The sequence below is a fragment of the Hakea prostrata genome, chromosome 5, assembly GCF_041222555.1.
Source record: "Hakea prostrata isolate BN-2017 chromosome 5, UWA_Hpros_2, whole genome shotgun sequence".
Lineage (NCBI taxonomy): Eukaryota > Viridiplantae > Streptophyta > Magnoliopsida > Proteales > Proteaceae > Hakea > Hakea prostrata.
The window spans coordinates 59,428,536-59,445,009 of NC_142604.1; positions in this window are offsets into that span (position 1 = coordinate 59,428,536).

Consider the following 16,474-nt stretch of genomic DNA (forward strand, 5'->3'; position numbering starts at 1 on the left):
TCAATAACCCATAGAGAAGATACTTTACCTACAACATTTACCAATGGTGGAATGTTACAAGATTTTAACAGAGAGAGAAGTTTATGGTACTAATCGGTGGTGAAAGATGGTGCAACAGCTGAAGGGATCACATTTACAGCAAAAGAGTGAACCGTATGAGAGGAATCCATTGAAGACGTAGTTATGGTAGCCATTAAAGAAGCGGTGGAAGATGAGGAAAAAGAAGATGTGGCTGATGAAGATGTAGAATCATGTGTTAGGCTGATACCATGTTAAGAAACAACCTCAATGGGAAAAATGGTTGAATGATTTAATATGAGAGAATCTCAAATATATAGGCAGCATACATCCCATGCTGTTAGGTAACTATGAAGAATAAAAGAAAGATATAAAACATGGAAATACAATACATGGAAATGTTTGTATGAAAATGATTTAATAGAGAAACCTAATCAAGCCAAAGCCAAATTAGGATATTGATGAAATGGAAGGATGAGATGGTATTGAAAGAATTCAAATGTAATGAATGATGAATGGAAAAAATTCAAATGAGAGGATGAAATGATATGGAAAGAATTCAAATTAGAGACAATTAGGGAAATGATGAAAAATCATCATTATCATGCCTAATATGTATTGCACATTTCTTAGTTGTACATGTAATATATATATGAGCTTAGGGTAAGATTATCCATGTGGTGTTTCTTTGGTAGCAAATTATGTGGTTTATTGGAAGATAAATTTGTAGATATCCATAAGAAAGATAAGACGGCAAGTAAGGAATGACAATAGAATTTGGGTGTGAAAAACTGTTAATGTGAATGATTTGGATAAAGATTTTGCACCCTAAGTTCCCCATCTGTTATTACTACTAAAAAAAAGTTTTATTTTAAATGGGATTGGCAAATTCAATCAAGAAATGGCAGCCGTCAAAATCTCAGAATTAGAGCAACATTGCATTGCAGAGGAGGATCTTGCTTGGCTGGTGCAAAATGTGAAGTTCATACCTTGAATTAGTAAGCAGAAATTTAAAAATTGAGCTATGATTTAATGCAGTAAGTGGAAAGCAAGCGCTCTACCTTTTGAGCTACATGCGTGTTGTTTGAAATGCATAACAAAAAATGATTTCATAGTCGTAGTTTTAAATGTGATTCTTTTCTCTACATTACTAGTTCTTAATTTAAACCGAATCAAATTTCTCATCCTATAATTATTAAAAAACAATCTCAATGGAAAAAATAGTTGAATAATCTCATATGAGAGAACCTCAAATATATAGGCAGCATACATCCCATGCTGTTAGACAACTATGAACAATAAAAGAAAGATATAAAACATAGAAATACAATACATGGAAATGTTTGCATGTAAATATAATACATGGAAATGTTTGTATGGAAATGATTTAATAGAGAAACCTAATCAAGCCAAAGCCAACTTAGGATATTGATGAAATGGAAGGATGAGATGGTTTGGAAAGAATTCAAATGTAAAGAATGATGAATGGAAGGAATTCAAATGAGAGGAGTGATGAATGGAAAGAATTCAAATGAGAAGATGAAATGATATGGAAAGAATTCAAATTAGAGTCAATTAGGGAAAGGATGAAAAATCATCCTTATCATGCCTAATAATCCCCCTCAAGTTGGAGAGTGAATGTCAAGAACTCCCAACTTGCCTCTATGACTGAGAAATAAATCTTTTCCAAGGGCCTTGGTGAAAATGTCAGCAACTTGAGCAGCACTAGTGGTGGAGGTGGGTTGAATAAGACCATGTCGAACCTGATCACGAACCACATGACAATCAATCTCAATGTGCTTGGTGTGCTCATGAAAGACTGGGTTTGCAGCAATATGTAAAGCAACTTGATTGTCACAAAATAAAGGTATTGGTCGAGGGACCATGATGCCAAGATCTTTTAGCAAGGTAACTAACCACATCAGTTCACAAGTAGTGACAGCCATAGCATGATATTCAGCCTCAGCAGATGAGCGGGACACAATAACTTGTTTTTTAGATTTTCAAGATAAAGGGCTGGAACCAAGAAATACACAATATCTAGTGGTAGATCTTTGAGTCATAGGGCAACTTGCCCAATCTGAGTTTCAATAAGCACGAAGAGATAACTCACTATCGCCAGATAAAATAATCCCTTGTCCTGGAGTGCCATGGAGGTAACGAAGTAAACGATTAGCAGCATCCATATGAGGTTTACGAGGCTCATGCATGAATTGACTAAGAACATTCACAGTGTGAACAATATTTGGACGAGTAATTGTGAGATAAATAAGTTTTCCCAATAACTGACGGTATAGTGTTGGATCAGGTAAGGGATCACCATCAGAAGTAGTTAAATTGAGGTGTTGTTCCATTGGAAATTGAGTCGGATTAGCACCTGTGAAACCAACATCAGTTAAGATGTCCAATGTGTATTTTCGTTGGTTGATGAAAATAACTTTATTGGAACGTGCCACCTCAAGACCAAAGAAATATTTAAGAAATCCAAGATCTTTAATTCGAAAATGTTGCTGAAGAAGTGATTTTAAGTTGGAAATCACAAATTGTGTCGATCAAAGAATTAAAATGTCATCAACATAAACAAGTACAAAGGTAGATGAAGACTCTGTAAGTAGAGAAAATAGAGAGTAATATGCCTTAGATTGTGTATGTCCAAGATCAATAAGGGCACCGAAAAGCTTGGAAAACCAATTACGGGATGCTTGCTTAAGCCCATATAATGATTTGTGCAAGCGACAAACCAATTTCTCCCTGTTTCGATGATAATCAGGTGGAAGTGTCATATATACCTCTTCATCAAGATCGCCATGGAGAAAGGTGTTGTTCACGTCCAATTGATGCAAGGACCATCCTTTGATGGCAGCAATGGCAATAAGTGTTCGACAGTAACCAACTTAGCAACTGGGGGAAATGTCTTATGGTAATCAACCCCCTCAATTTGAATATAACCATTTGCCACCTATAACGCTCAATTGACCCATCTGAATGCCGTTTAATTTTGTAAACCCATTTACAACCTATTGGTTTCTTGTTTGGGGGCAAAGGTACAAGAGACCAAGTCTTGTTAAGGTCAAGAGCTGCAATTTCATTGTCCATTGGCTCCTTCCAATCAGGTGAAATAATAGCCTTTGCAAATCTTGTAGGTTCAGTTATAGCATTGAGGGCTTTGAGATACTTGTAATGGGGTGAGGATAATCTATGATAGGATAAAAAACAACTTTTAGGAGTGAGAGTACCTGTGCATGAAGGAGGAGCTTGGGCATCCGTAGCGTAACAATGGTAGTCTTGAAGATGGGGTGGCGGTCGATGAACTTGAGATGGCCGAGAGATGGTAGTGGATGGGAGGGTGGTGAAGGAGATTCTTCAACCGGTTGGGGAGAGGGTGTGGTTGATAAGGGTGGGTCTAACAAGATGGGTAAACTATCAATATCTGAAGCTGCAATGGGTAAAACATGCAATAATGGGGATGACAATTTTGAAAAAGGAAAAGAATCTTCAACAAATGTGACATCACGACTAATGTAAACCTTATGTGTTTATAAATCATAAATCGTATACCCTTTTTGTGCATATGGAGACCCAATAAAAACACTTGGAGATGCTCGGGGATCAAATTTATGACAAATGGATGAATGGTTATGACCATAACAAAGGCATCCAAAAGTTCGAAGATGAGAATATGAAGGGATCTTGCCAAATAAAACCTGAAGTGGTGACTTACCATGTAACAACGGGGTGGGTAAATGGTTAATTAGGTAAGCGGCTGTCAAAACACAAGGACCCCAAAACTTATGAGGTAGACTAGCTTGAAAAGAGAGAGCACGGGCCACATTAAGAAAATGGCGGTGTTTGCGTTCAACAACCCCATTTTGTTGGGGTGTATCAATGCAACTATGTTGATGAATAATACCATGGGTTGTAAAAAATGCATTTGAATGGTGATTAAAAAACTCACGACCATTATCAACTTGGAGTTGTTTAATTTGGTATCCAAATTGGGTTTTGATCATAGCAAAAAATTCCCTTAATCGGGACCAAGCATCAGATTTATGATTTAACAAAAACACTCAGGTGCATTGTAAAAAATCTTCCACAATAGTTAAAAAATATTTTGCACCACAAATTGAGGGAACGAAATAAGGTCCCCATATGTCATAATGTATCAATTCAAAGCAAGAGGTGGTAGAAATTGTACTAGATGGAAAAGGAAGTCGAGTTTTCTTAGCTAAAGGACAAATGGAACAAACACAATCTTTAGGAAATTAAATATTAGGATCCAAATGTGCAATATAACTAGAAACCTTTAAAGATGGATGGCCTAAACGAGAATGCCAAAGGTCTTTGGCGGGTAAAACAACAGCAGTGATAGGATAATCATACTTCAAATAATAAAGTCCATTGTACGCCTTGCCTAGCCCAATCCTCTCCTTCGTGCGTAGATCTTGTATCACACAATGATCAGGATCGAAAGTTATGAAACAATGAAGTTGTTGGGTAAGTTGGGTAACAGATAATAAATTAAAACCAAAATAAGGAACATGTAATACGTTCGTGAGAGGTACAGTGGGTATGGGGCTGCAATTCTCAATATGTGTAATGGGAGCAAAACCACCATTTGGAAGACGAATAGATTGGGTGTGGGGAACAAGACTATCCGAATGAAATAAAGATAAGTCGGAAACCATATGAATACTGGCACCCGAATCAATAAACCATAGAGAAGATACTTTACCTACAACATTTGCCAATGGTGGAATGTTACCAGATTCCAACAGAGATAAAAGTTTATGGTACTGATCTGTAGTGAAAGATGGTGCATGCAACAGTTGAAGGGATCACAATTGCAACAAAAGAGTGAACCTTATGAGAGGAATCCATTGAAGACGTAGAATTGGTAGTCATTGAAGAAGAGATGGAAGATGAGGAAGAAGAAGACGTGGTTGATGAAGATGTAGAATCGTATGTTAGGCTGATACCATATTAAGAAACAATCTCAATGGGAAAAATAGTTGAATAATTTCATATGAGAGAACCTCAAATATATAGGCAGCATACATCCCATGCTGTTAAACAACTATGAACAATAAAAGAAAGATATAAAACATAGAAATACAATACATGGAAATGTTTGCATGTAAATATAATACATGGAAATGATTTAATAGAGAAACCTAATCAAGCCAAAGCCAAATTAGGATATTGATGAAATGGAAGGATGAGATGGTATGGAAAGAATTCAAATGTAAACAATGATGAATGGAAGGAATTCAAATGAGAGGAGTGATGAATGGAAAGAATTCAAATGAGAAGATGAAATGATATGGAAAGAATTCAAATGAGAGACAATTAGGGAAAGGATGATTATCACGCCTAATAATAATCACACTTTTTGATCTATCGTTTGACATAATTGTAGTTGATTTTTCTACTCTTTGGAGTAACGATGACAGAAAATTATTGGATTTGATTATATGAATCAAGGGATAATATGAAGGGTCTGTTGTTTTTACCAATTGGACCAATTACAAGATTACAAGCAAAAAATTTGTAGAAACAATTCATTGGTTTGTTCAAGAAATCAAACTGTTTCAATTTTGAAGATGGTGGGCCCAAACATTGACCCGAACTTAATTTAATTCAAGTCATTGATGGGGTACCTCAATAATAATATCAAAGATTAAGATAACTTGTTGTTTTTGTGGATATGAATAAAGTCAAATTGTCCCTATTTTGGTAAAGACAAGTTGAAGGTTTTTGTTTAAAATTTGACTGTTATTTGTCTATGTTTGTTATTAAAATTAGTCGAGGAGGCCTGAGAGGCGATGGTTTACCCTATGGTGGATGTCGGTGATTAAAGTCCGCTTATCTCCAGCGTGTGAACTTAGCTGATATAAAGGTATATGTAACGACTTTGAGCATGGCCAGCTCCCATAGTGTGACGGGCAGTGTGTGTACAATGCCCGAGAATGAATTCACCACCATATGGCTGACCAACGATTACTAGCTATTCTGGCTTTATGCAGTCGAATTGTAGCCTGCAATCCAAACTAAGGGCGGGTTTTTGGAGTTCGCTCGCCCTTGTAGGATTGCGACCTTTGTCCCATTTATCGCAGCAAGTGTGTCGCCTCGATCTTAAACATGCATTTTTAACTTTTCTAGGCCAATTTTTTTATTTTTTTTTTTTTTGTTTTTTGGGGGGTTGGTTGTGTTTTTCTCTTTTTTTTTTGGTAGAAGAAAATATTCAATTAAAACTAATAACACTTACAACCATAGATGTTTGAAACAGTACCTTCATCCTTTGTGGTGGATAAGGATATAGTTGTTTCTTCAAAAAAAGATTGGAGCATTGGGGATGGGAATTTATCAAATATTACAGACTGGGTTGCCTTAGCAACCTTCATTAGCATAGTTATGTTATTTAGAGGCCATATCCCAAAATTTGGTTTTGGTAGGAGATTTGGTAGCTCTTGTAGGTTGCTCCATATCTCTTCTATATCAAAACCCTGAGCTGTTGCATTTTCTAGTCCAGCTTGGATCCCAAAAAGTATTGCCTCTAGTGTGTCTGTCAGCTGCATACTTCCAAAATCAATGGACTGTATATGTCCATTTCTATATATCCCAACGCTCCATGCTACAGTCCCTAATTGTTGTTGGGATACCCCTGCACACATTAAAACATTATTGTTAGTTCTTGGTATACTATATAGCACAAATTTCTGTCTAATACTATTCCCTCATTGCGTTGAGCGAGTGGGTTGTGGAAACCAACTTCCTCCTCTTGTAACTTTAGAGCTACAATCCAATAATTCAATTTTTTAAGGACGTTGACGGGATTAGGATTTTTCTGTTGGAAGGCCTTCAGATTCCTTTCATGCCATATGTAATAGCATGAGATAATAATAACAGAAAAAATCATTTTGACTTGGGTTTAGTCAAAAGCGACCTGAGATTATGACACCAGTTTAGGAGTGAAGAGTCACTCCAATTTTCAGTACGTAATCCCAAAGGTCCAGCAGCATGTATTCTTTTTGCCCATTCACATGAAATAAAAACATGCCAAATTGTTTCATCCTATGCCCCACATAAGGCACATTCTAGTTGGCACTGAGCCCACCTAGCTAATTTTGAGCGGACAGGTAATCCATCATTCAAGACACGCCAGAAGAACACCTTGAACTTTGGATGAATTGGCAATTTCCAAAAGAGGTTCCACCAATCCGTAAATTGGTACCCATTCGAGGTAAATCGCCGTGAGATTATCTCACACAAGGCTTTTTTGACTGTGAATTCTCCATTTGGAGAAAGAGAAGAGGACCATGAATCATCTTGGTCCGTCAGGGTAATTGGTATTGTTAAAGCATGGTTGTGAAAGTAATGAGATTCAGATGACTCCCTGTTGATGCTTTGGATATTGCTCAGAACTTCTGCCACGGTTGCTTGTCGTGGCCAGGTGGAGAAGTCTTGTGTTGATGTCAAACTCGACATTTGTGAAGATTCCCAGGGATCAAACCAGAATGAGGTTTGTGTTCCTGTCCTGACTTTGCGTTTGACCATCGTTTTTAACTGAGGAATTATGCATGTAATGCTATTCCATATCCATATCCATGATCCTTTCTTTGCAGCTACTTTTGGGTCAAAAAGAGACTGATTCCTGAAATATCTGGCTTTCAGAATTTTGACCAATAACGCATCAGGTTGAGCTAGAATCTTCCATCCTTGTTTTAGCAACAGAGCATCATTGTAGTCCTCCATTCTTTTAAAACCCATCCCTCCCAGGGCTTTTGGCTGGCAGTATTTTCCCCAAGAAATAAGATTCATTTGCCTTTTCTTGTTGGGTTGTCCATTCCAGAATCTTTGGCAGATTGCATCCATTTTTGCACATATTGTCTTAGGGAATTTCAAGCACTGCATTTGATATAGTGCCATAGATTGCAAAGCTGTCTGCATCAGAACACCTCTTCCCGCAAAGGAGAGATTTGTGGCTTTCCAGGTTGCCATCTTCTTGGTCATTCTGTCCATAACACTCTGCAGAGTTTTTGCCTTTCCTCTTCCGACCGTAAGTTTAGTTCCGAGATATGTCGTTTCCCCTTTGATTTCTGATACTCTTAAAATGGAAAGTATTGCATTTTTGTCTTCTCTTGGCACATTCCGGCTAAACAGTACCCCGCTTTTCTCAAAATTAATTTCTTGCCCTGTCAAACCTGAGAAAAGTTCCAGCACTGCCTTTAAAGACAACACTTCTTCAGTATCAGCTTTGCAGAAAAGGAACGTGTCATCTGCGAAGAAAAGATGAGTAATATCCGGTGCCCCCCTTCCTACTCTAATACCACTAATAAGGTTTAAAGATTTGTACTCATCCAGGAGTCGGGACAGAACTTCCATGATTAATAAGAAAATGTATGGGCTTAGTGGGCACCCCTGGCGTAACCCTCTGGATCCCGAGAACCACGAGTAAGGGGATCCATTAAGCTTTACCGAGAAAGTGGGGGAAGAAATCAAAATGTCAATTAAACGACACCACTTATCATCAAATCCCAGAAAATGAAACAATTTTACTAAGATGGTCCTATCAGCCCTATCATATGCTTTAGACATATCTAATTTCAATGCAATAAACTCTTTCTTACATCGGGTTTTATGCATGAAATGAAATATTTCATGAGCCACTATGAAATTATCCGTAATCTGTCTTTGTGCCACAAAGGCTCCTTGGTTTAGGGAAGGTTCATATCATTTGATAGTCTGATAGACTATTTAGGCGAGGTTGTAATTTCTTTTAATAGTTTATTTGTTTAGACAAATTATTTTCAGTTTGAGTTGAACGTATCAAAATAATACCATCAAATGAAATAGGGTACAGAACTAGGTGTGAACTGAAGAAAACCAAACTAATACAATTTGCATTACTATTCCTTCAACCTAACTGAAACCATGACCAATTCAATTGATGCATTTATTTCGTTCTTTTTTCTTTTGAATATAAGGAATGTTCGTTAAAAAAAGATAAAAAAGAAAAAGAAATGTTCGTTCATATTTTTTAATTTACATTAGTCGATTCCAACCATGTGGGTAAAATAGTGATTAAGGGTGTCAAGTTTAATTTGCATTAGTTGTTCATATCTTGCTTTGAGATTAGATGTGTTAAGAATTCAATCATGTGGGTTGAGGATCCTGATTTAATTACACATATTAATTTTTTTATTTTGCGAAATTTTCATCGTCACCCCTCGAATCATTCGATTTATCAAATAGACCCCCTATTAGTACATCGTTAGTCTCAGCTAATTTTTACTTATCTATTTTCAATATCACCACTCAGATCCTAAGTTTAAAAAAGTTATTAGGAGACGTATGAAGACTTATGATTAAGAGAGGAAGTAGTCAAAGGCGGTACACAAAACGAAAAAAAACGAGTCAAGCATTGGTGTTATGTTCAAGGTTGTTCTTATTTTTTAAAAATATTAAACTCGCATACATCAGCATTTAACCATGATTATCTAATGATAGGGGGCGCCTTTGATATAGTTTTAACTTAGAGAGAGTTTGACTGATAAATTGGGCACCTCAGGGAGTGACATTAATTTTAGGAGGTAATTGAGAGATGGCGTTGAAAATTTCCCTTTTTATTTTACATTCAGGACTTTTTGGGATTCTAATTTTACATTTTCAAAGCCCGATTCTTCCCTTGAACGACAAAGAGATCTCCGATCATCCAAAGGTTGCATTGGTGAAATAGAGCATTTTCCATAAATATAACCTGTGATAGATTTATATACCAAACTTCGTGATGGAGGATAAAATTATAGTTAATTGGGTCCAACCTTGGTTGGAGATGGGCTCAACCACAGTCGGGTCAAGAAACCTTGTCAGGAACGGTCCACAAACTCAAGATGGAGGATCGTGTCCCAAAAGGTAACTACCACTAATTCCGAAAGAGAGGTAAAACCTTAGTATCTAACAGTCAAGAGGAAGCACAAATGAATCGAACAGTCAAGGAAGGAAGGAAAAACCTATATAAGTTAAAGCCTTATACCAACAGAGGTAACCTTATCGTTTTCCCTCCATTGTTGTTTTCAATTTAAGCTCTGCAATTAGCCAGAGCTCTGTGGTGATTCATTGATGACTCAGCCCTTCGTAGGTGGCCACCCGACCGTGCGATTGGGCCATATTTAACTCTATTTTGCAAGTCATAGATCAAGGATCTGAGGGCTAGCTGATCAATTTTTGGACGTATCACTTCGAAGAACTGTTTAATTCTTGTAATTTTATGTTAAATCAGTACATATGAGAACTATAATAGTTGTTATTCAGGTAACTGAAACAGATTGAGGAATCCGGATTACAACATTAGTAGCAGCTTCATTTGCTGACCATGTCTTTGGTTTACACATTACTAGCAGCTTGATGAGCTGAGAATGTCTATCTGTTGCATCTACGAAGATTCCACATCATTTAGTGTACAGCAGAATAGGGTTTCTTTTGAAGATTGCAATTCTTGGATTTCACCACCTGAATAACACCGGGTAGCTCTGCAAAAATAGACTTGTTTCAGTCCCTACTCCATACCATTTATCATTATGTTTATTAAAAAGGAAAGATTAACCTTATTAGAAATCTAAGAAAATAATAGATATATAAGGGAATAAAATGACTGCAATACTCTGGCGTATAAGAAACCAAACCATAAGAAATATAAAAGTCAATCTTCTGAGATGAAGATGAATCCTCAATGATTAATCAAAATCGTACCCAAAAAAGAAATGAATATCACAAACAATGAGAATTAAGAATCTATTATCAGATGCTCAGAGTATATAAAGAAATTTAAATCTAAAATAGAAAACTCAGCAGAATTTGAAATCAAACCAAATCCAAGAACTAGATTGAACTTAAATTCTAAATCGTTTTCTATTAGACCTTGGACATCTAAATCTTAAAAGCAATCTTTCATAAATCACAAATTATTCTATAATTCGGAATTTTTAGGAGTGATAGCAAACCACAAAAATGTTGGGTTTGAACATGTTTTGTATTCTATGAGTCCATATAAGTATAGTTTGGTTGTATGTATAATTGAAATAAGTTTTGAATCAATTACTTGTACATGCGTAAAGTTATAATTATATGAAGATTAGGGTTTTAGTAAATAGTATAAGCCAAGAAACAAAAGTGAAAGAGTCGTGAAGTTTTTAGCATATATTAAAATCTCTTTTTATTTTTTAAATTTTTTTATTTTTATTGTGACTGTTTTACTAGGTTTGGATCATTTCCTTGGAGGATATCTCTAAATGAGTGTCCAATGGGAGATGAGAGATTGCCACGTGTAAACTTTGAATGTACTGTAGCCTTTGGATTAAAATATTCTACTTAGTTAAATCTTATAACTTATTGGGTCTTATTGGGAGAGCTCCTCCATGTAGAGGAACCAAACCCACGTTTTACTTTTGTCCTTCGTATATATGCATCATTCGTTCCTAACAAAAAAACCCTAAGATTTTTGTTATAGACTGAGGGGATACTTACTTGAAATTGCAGTGACCTGTTCTGGAGTCAGCTTAATCGAGAATCCGTAATAATCGCCGGTGCCTTTATATTTGTAAAGTATAGCAGCTCTTGCTGCTTGTTCCCTGCATTAAAAACACCAGCCAAACGCATTTCAATTAAGAAAAAACTATTAGAGGGAGGTTAGAGTTTAAATCCCATTAGGGCAATGATGAAGTCGGCCTTATATTATGTAATATCCCCATTCTCAATATATAAAAAACTCACGTTCCAAAAAACTACAAGAGAGAGAGAGAGAGAAAGACGTACCCGCCGAAGAGGGGGAAAATGGATTTGAGCTCGAATTTCTCAGGTCTATCAGTGTAGACTATATAAGAACCATTAGGAAACACTCCAGTTTCTGCTGGTCCTGGTGCAGGAGTTGCTGCAACACTGCCAGCGCCTGTTGGTGCTGCAATACCTTCCACCACCACGGTCGAGCACAGAAGCAATGAGATTACCACTACCGACACCAACGAAGACTCCATTACAGATGACAATTTCAAGCTTTTCTCCATTATTCGTCCTTTATTCTTCTTTTTAGCTTTGCTCGATATCAAAGCTCTTAGAAGATTACAAGATTGACAAATACTTATATAGCCCAAAGTTTCTGTTTGCCTTTGCAAAGATAAGGTTGCTATTGATAACCTAAACGGAAACCTGATTTTCCGAGGTAAAGGAAGGAAGGGCATTCCCCATTCCTCTCTGCTATTCCTAGAGTCTATCCCATGGCCGGACAACATGAGAGTTTTCCGTTATTAGGATATCTGGTTGTTTGTTTTCTATTTTGAGCAAAATTTCTATCACTCTCCTATATTTAACCTCTGTTTATTGAAAATTTCCTACTAAACTTTAATATCTCATTCCCTTAAAACTGAATTCTCACCTCTTTTTTTCCATCGATATTTTTTTAGTACTCAAGTGTTTTCCTTTTTTTCCCTGGGAATTGAGGTTTTTTTTTTTTTTTTTTTTTTTTTTTTTTTGGATCAAGGAAGAAAGCTTAATATTGAAGGTTAAGTCTGAAAGTACTCACAAGGACTACATATAATGTTATTACAGTAATCCTCTTGAGTAACTGCTAGTTTATAATATTCAAAACGCATCTGGAGAGAATTGTTTGGGAAAATATCAAATTTAACCGTTTTGGTGGTTTTAGTCAAATCCAGAAGACTTGTTAATTCTGCCAGGGGCCACGTTAGTTTTGTGGGCTTAGGTAATAGCTGAGCGATTTTTGGATTGTTTGTTCATATCTCATCTATACTTAGCCCATATTGTGAAGCTGTTGACATTCCTATCTGAAGTCCATCAAGCATAGCCTCCACCACACCTTTCGTCTTCCACTTTCCAAAATGACATATTGTATTTGTTTGTCTTTGGATGTTCCCACGCTCCATCCTACGAGCCCTAGTTGTTGATTAGGAACTCTTGCACATCAAGATACATTTATTAGTTGTTAGTATATTGTTGCATAGATTTTCTTCCAAAGTATAACTATTCCCATAGTTGTTTTGACTGTAAATATTAGAATTCTCTTCCTCCCTTTGTAGATGTAAGGCTTCTATCCAAGACATAAGTTTCCTTAGCACTGATTGAGGAGTAAATTAGGCTCCCCCGGGAATTGAGGTTTACCTAGCCCAATTTACTCCTCAAGTGACAACTATTACATATAATTAAAAAAAAAAATATTTTAAATCAAAACCAAACCCCCCCCTAACCCCTCCAACCCCCTTCTTTTTCCTCCACACACTTCCTCTCTTTCTTTTTTTTTTTTTTTTTTTTTTTTTTTTTTTTTTTTTTTTCCAACAACCCCCCCCAACTATCCAACCATATAACAACAACAAACAACAAAAAAAAAAAAAAAAAAACCCCACCACCACACAACAAAAAAAAAAAAAAACAAAAAAAAAACAAAAAAAAAAAAAAAAAAAACCTATATTTTTTTTTTTTATTTATAAATAACCCACACCAATTTTTTTTTTTTAAAAAAAAAAATTTTTTTTTTTTCCCCCCCCCCCCCAAATTTCCCCCCCTATATTTTCTCTCCCTTCCCACCCATTTTTATATAATAGCTTTAGATATATATATATCGGTAATACATCAAAAGTAATTCAATTCAATTAATTGATGGGGAAAAAATTCCTTACCTGAATTCGCTTTCCCTTACTTGAAGTATTCGCAGCGGAAGTCTAGATCCACGTTCTCGTTCCACCACCAAAGATTTACCGGCGAGATTCCACAATCACGGGGAAAGGGAATAATATCCACAACCCAAATGCCGTGGATTAATGGAATGAAGATCAAATACTAGCAAAGAAGAAAATCTAAGCTGCGATTCTAAGAGAGAGGGAGAGAGAGATGGAGCCGCCGTTTCTCGAGAGATTCGCTCGTGCGAATGAATTACTCCGTTACTTACTCACTAATGCGGTGGTTACTAAAATATATAACCTATTTTGTAACCGCCCTAATAGTGAGTTTCCAATATTGCCCTTGGGCATTTAATTTATTAATCAAATTAATAAATTCCAACAGCTCCCACTTGCACAAGGGCAAGTGTTAATCTTTCAATGTGTCCCGGACACACACATTGTATATCCCGGATATACACATTCAATCTCTCTGCTATGTATCCCAGGATACATAGACCTCTTGTGTCCCAGGACACACATGCATATCCCGATATACATATATATTGATCTCTTCACTATGTATCCCGAGATACATAGACCACTGTGTCCCAGGACACTAATATCCACAAGTCATGCTGGCAAAATGGGTTGTGCGACCGGTGATATACACACACGCGTGAGCCCCAAACTAGAAACCTTCCCGAGAAGGCGAGAATGGCACATCACTCATAGAAACAAATCAAATAAGCATTAGTATAACACGGTGTCCTAGGTTTATTCAAACTCACCGGATTAAAGGTATCTCGATCCCTCCGAGAGATCACCTTCTTGTCCTTAAAATGTTCACTACTTTGTAACACATACGGTTGGCGCCGACAAACACTTTTTAGGGTGCGGTTGAATCAAACCTTTCCTTTAGCCCAGACCATCACTACACTTAGGATTGACTCCTTTCCCGGTAGTGCCCCTTTAGGTCGAATCAATCATGACCATAGGTAACACCCCAAAGTAGCCACATCAACCCTTCGTTTCATGATGTCGTCGAAAGTCACTAAGAACACTAATGGACCATAAGGTCCAGGGACTCACACAATGAGAGGAGCGGGGATCCATCCTCTTATTTCCAATGATCACTAAGCACACATAGTATGATATATGTGCTATGGTGGAGCATTCTATATACAATAGAACGTATGTCCATCTCAACACCATACGGGTCTTAGTCCAGTCGCAACCCCTTGCGCCTAACCCGAGTTTCTTTATTGTCGCCACCCTAGCGCCACATAAAGTACTCGCTTTAGCTCCTATAGGCAACATGAATAGTGGGAACATTCATGTCGATTCTCTTCACAATAGAGAAACTCATCTTGATTTCAAATCAAGGCGACATCATGATTATGAATTGACCTACACAAAGTCATTCACAATCCGTCTCATCTCTGCTCGCCTCCAAGGCGCCGAGGCGAATGCTCGTGTGAGTGAGCCATTCTCTTGCCTATTGACATATGTTGTTTTATGCTAGAAGAAACACAATCACACGAGAAAGTGAATAAGAATAAATGCTGGAATGAACTCATATTACTCATTAATAAGAAAGTCTCGGTACAAAAATAAGTCACAATCTCATAAGCCCAAGGATTTTACATGAGAAATAAAAACATCCTTGGCTATAGGTTTGGTAAGAGGGTCAGCTACCATCAAACTAGTAGATATGTGCTTAAGTACAACTTTCTTTCTTGATGTAATGTCTCTAACAAAGTGATATCTCAATTGTATATGTTTGGTCTTCCCATGATACTTGGGGTCCTTGACATAGCTAAGAGCTGCCCGTACTATCCACGGTAGACAAGGGCAGCCTCTTTGGATGTCATCACAATCCCAGTATGTCGAAGGAATCTCCTTAACCAAACAGCCTCTTGAACCGCAGCTGAGCATGCCACATACTCTGCTTCCATGGTCGAGAGGGATATACAAGCACTGCTTCTTGCTACACCACGAAATGGCCCCGCCATTCAGCAAGAAAGCATATCCGAGAGGTTGATTTGCGCTCATCGATGTCTCCAGCCCAGTCGGCATCACTATAGCCAACTAACCGCAAATCCGATCCTTGGTAACACAACATGTAGTTACTCGTTCCTCGAGATATCTCAATATCCTCTTGACTGCTTTCCGTGCTCTATGCACGGGTTTGATTGGTACCGACTAACCAAATCCACTTTGCATAACAAATATCCGGCCTAGTACACATCATAGCGTACATAAGGCTACCCACTTGCCTTTGGAATATGGAACTCTTTCCATCTTGGTTTTCTCCTCTGAGTCTTAGGACCCATATCAAGGCTCAAATGCAAACCCTTCTCCTTTGGAGTATCAATTGGTTTGCGGTTGTGCATTTGGTATCTCGTCAAGACATTGTCAATATAGGTCTCTTGAGATAAACCCGGTAATCTCTTTTGCCTATTTCGACAATCTTGACACCAAGCACATAGCTTGCTTCACCCATGTCCTTCATATCAAATACGGAGGACAACCATTTCTGGAATGGTTTCCAATAGCTCCTTGCTATTGCTACCTTGCTATTGCTAGCCATAAGTATGTCATCTACGTACAGTGTCAGAATGACATAATTATTATCAGATCTCTTGGTGTAAACACGGTGGTCTTCCTCAAGCATGGAAAAACCATTTTCCATCATAGCTTGGTGGAAGCGCACATTCCTTGTCTAGATGCTTGCTTTAAGCCATATATGGACTTCTTAAGCTTGCACACTTTGCGCTCAAGTCCATGTG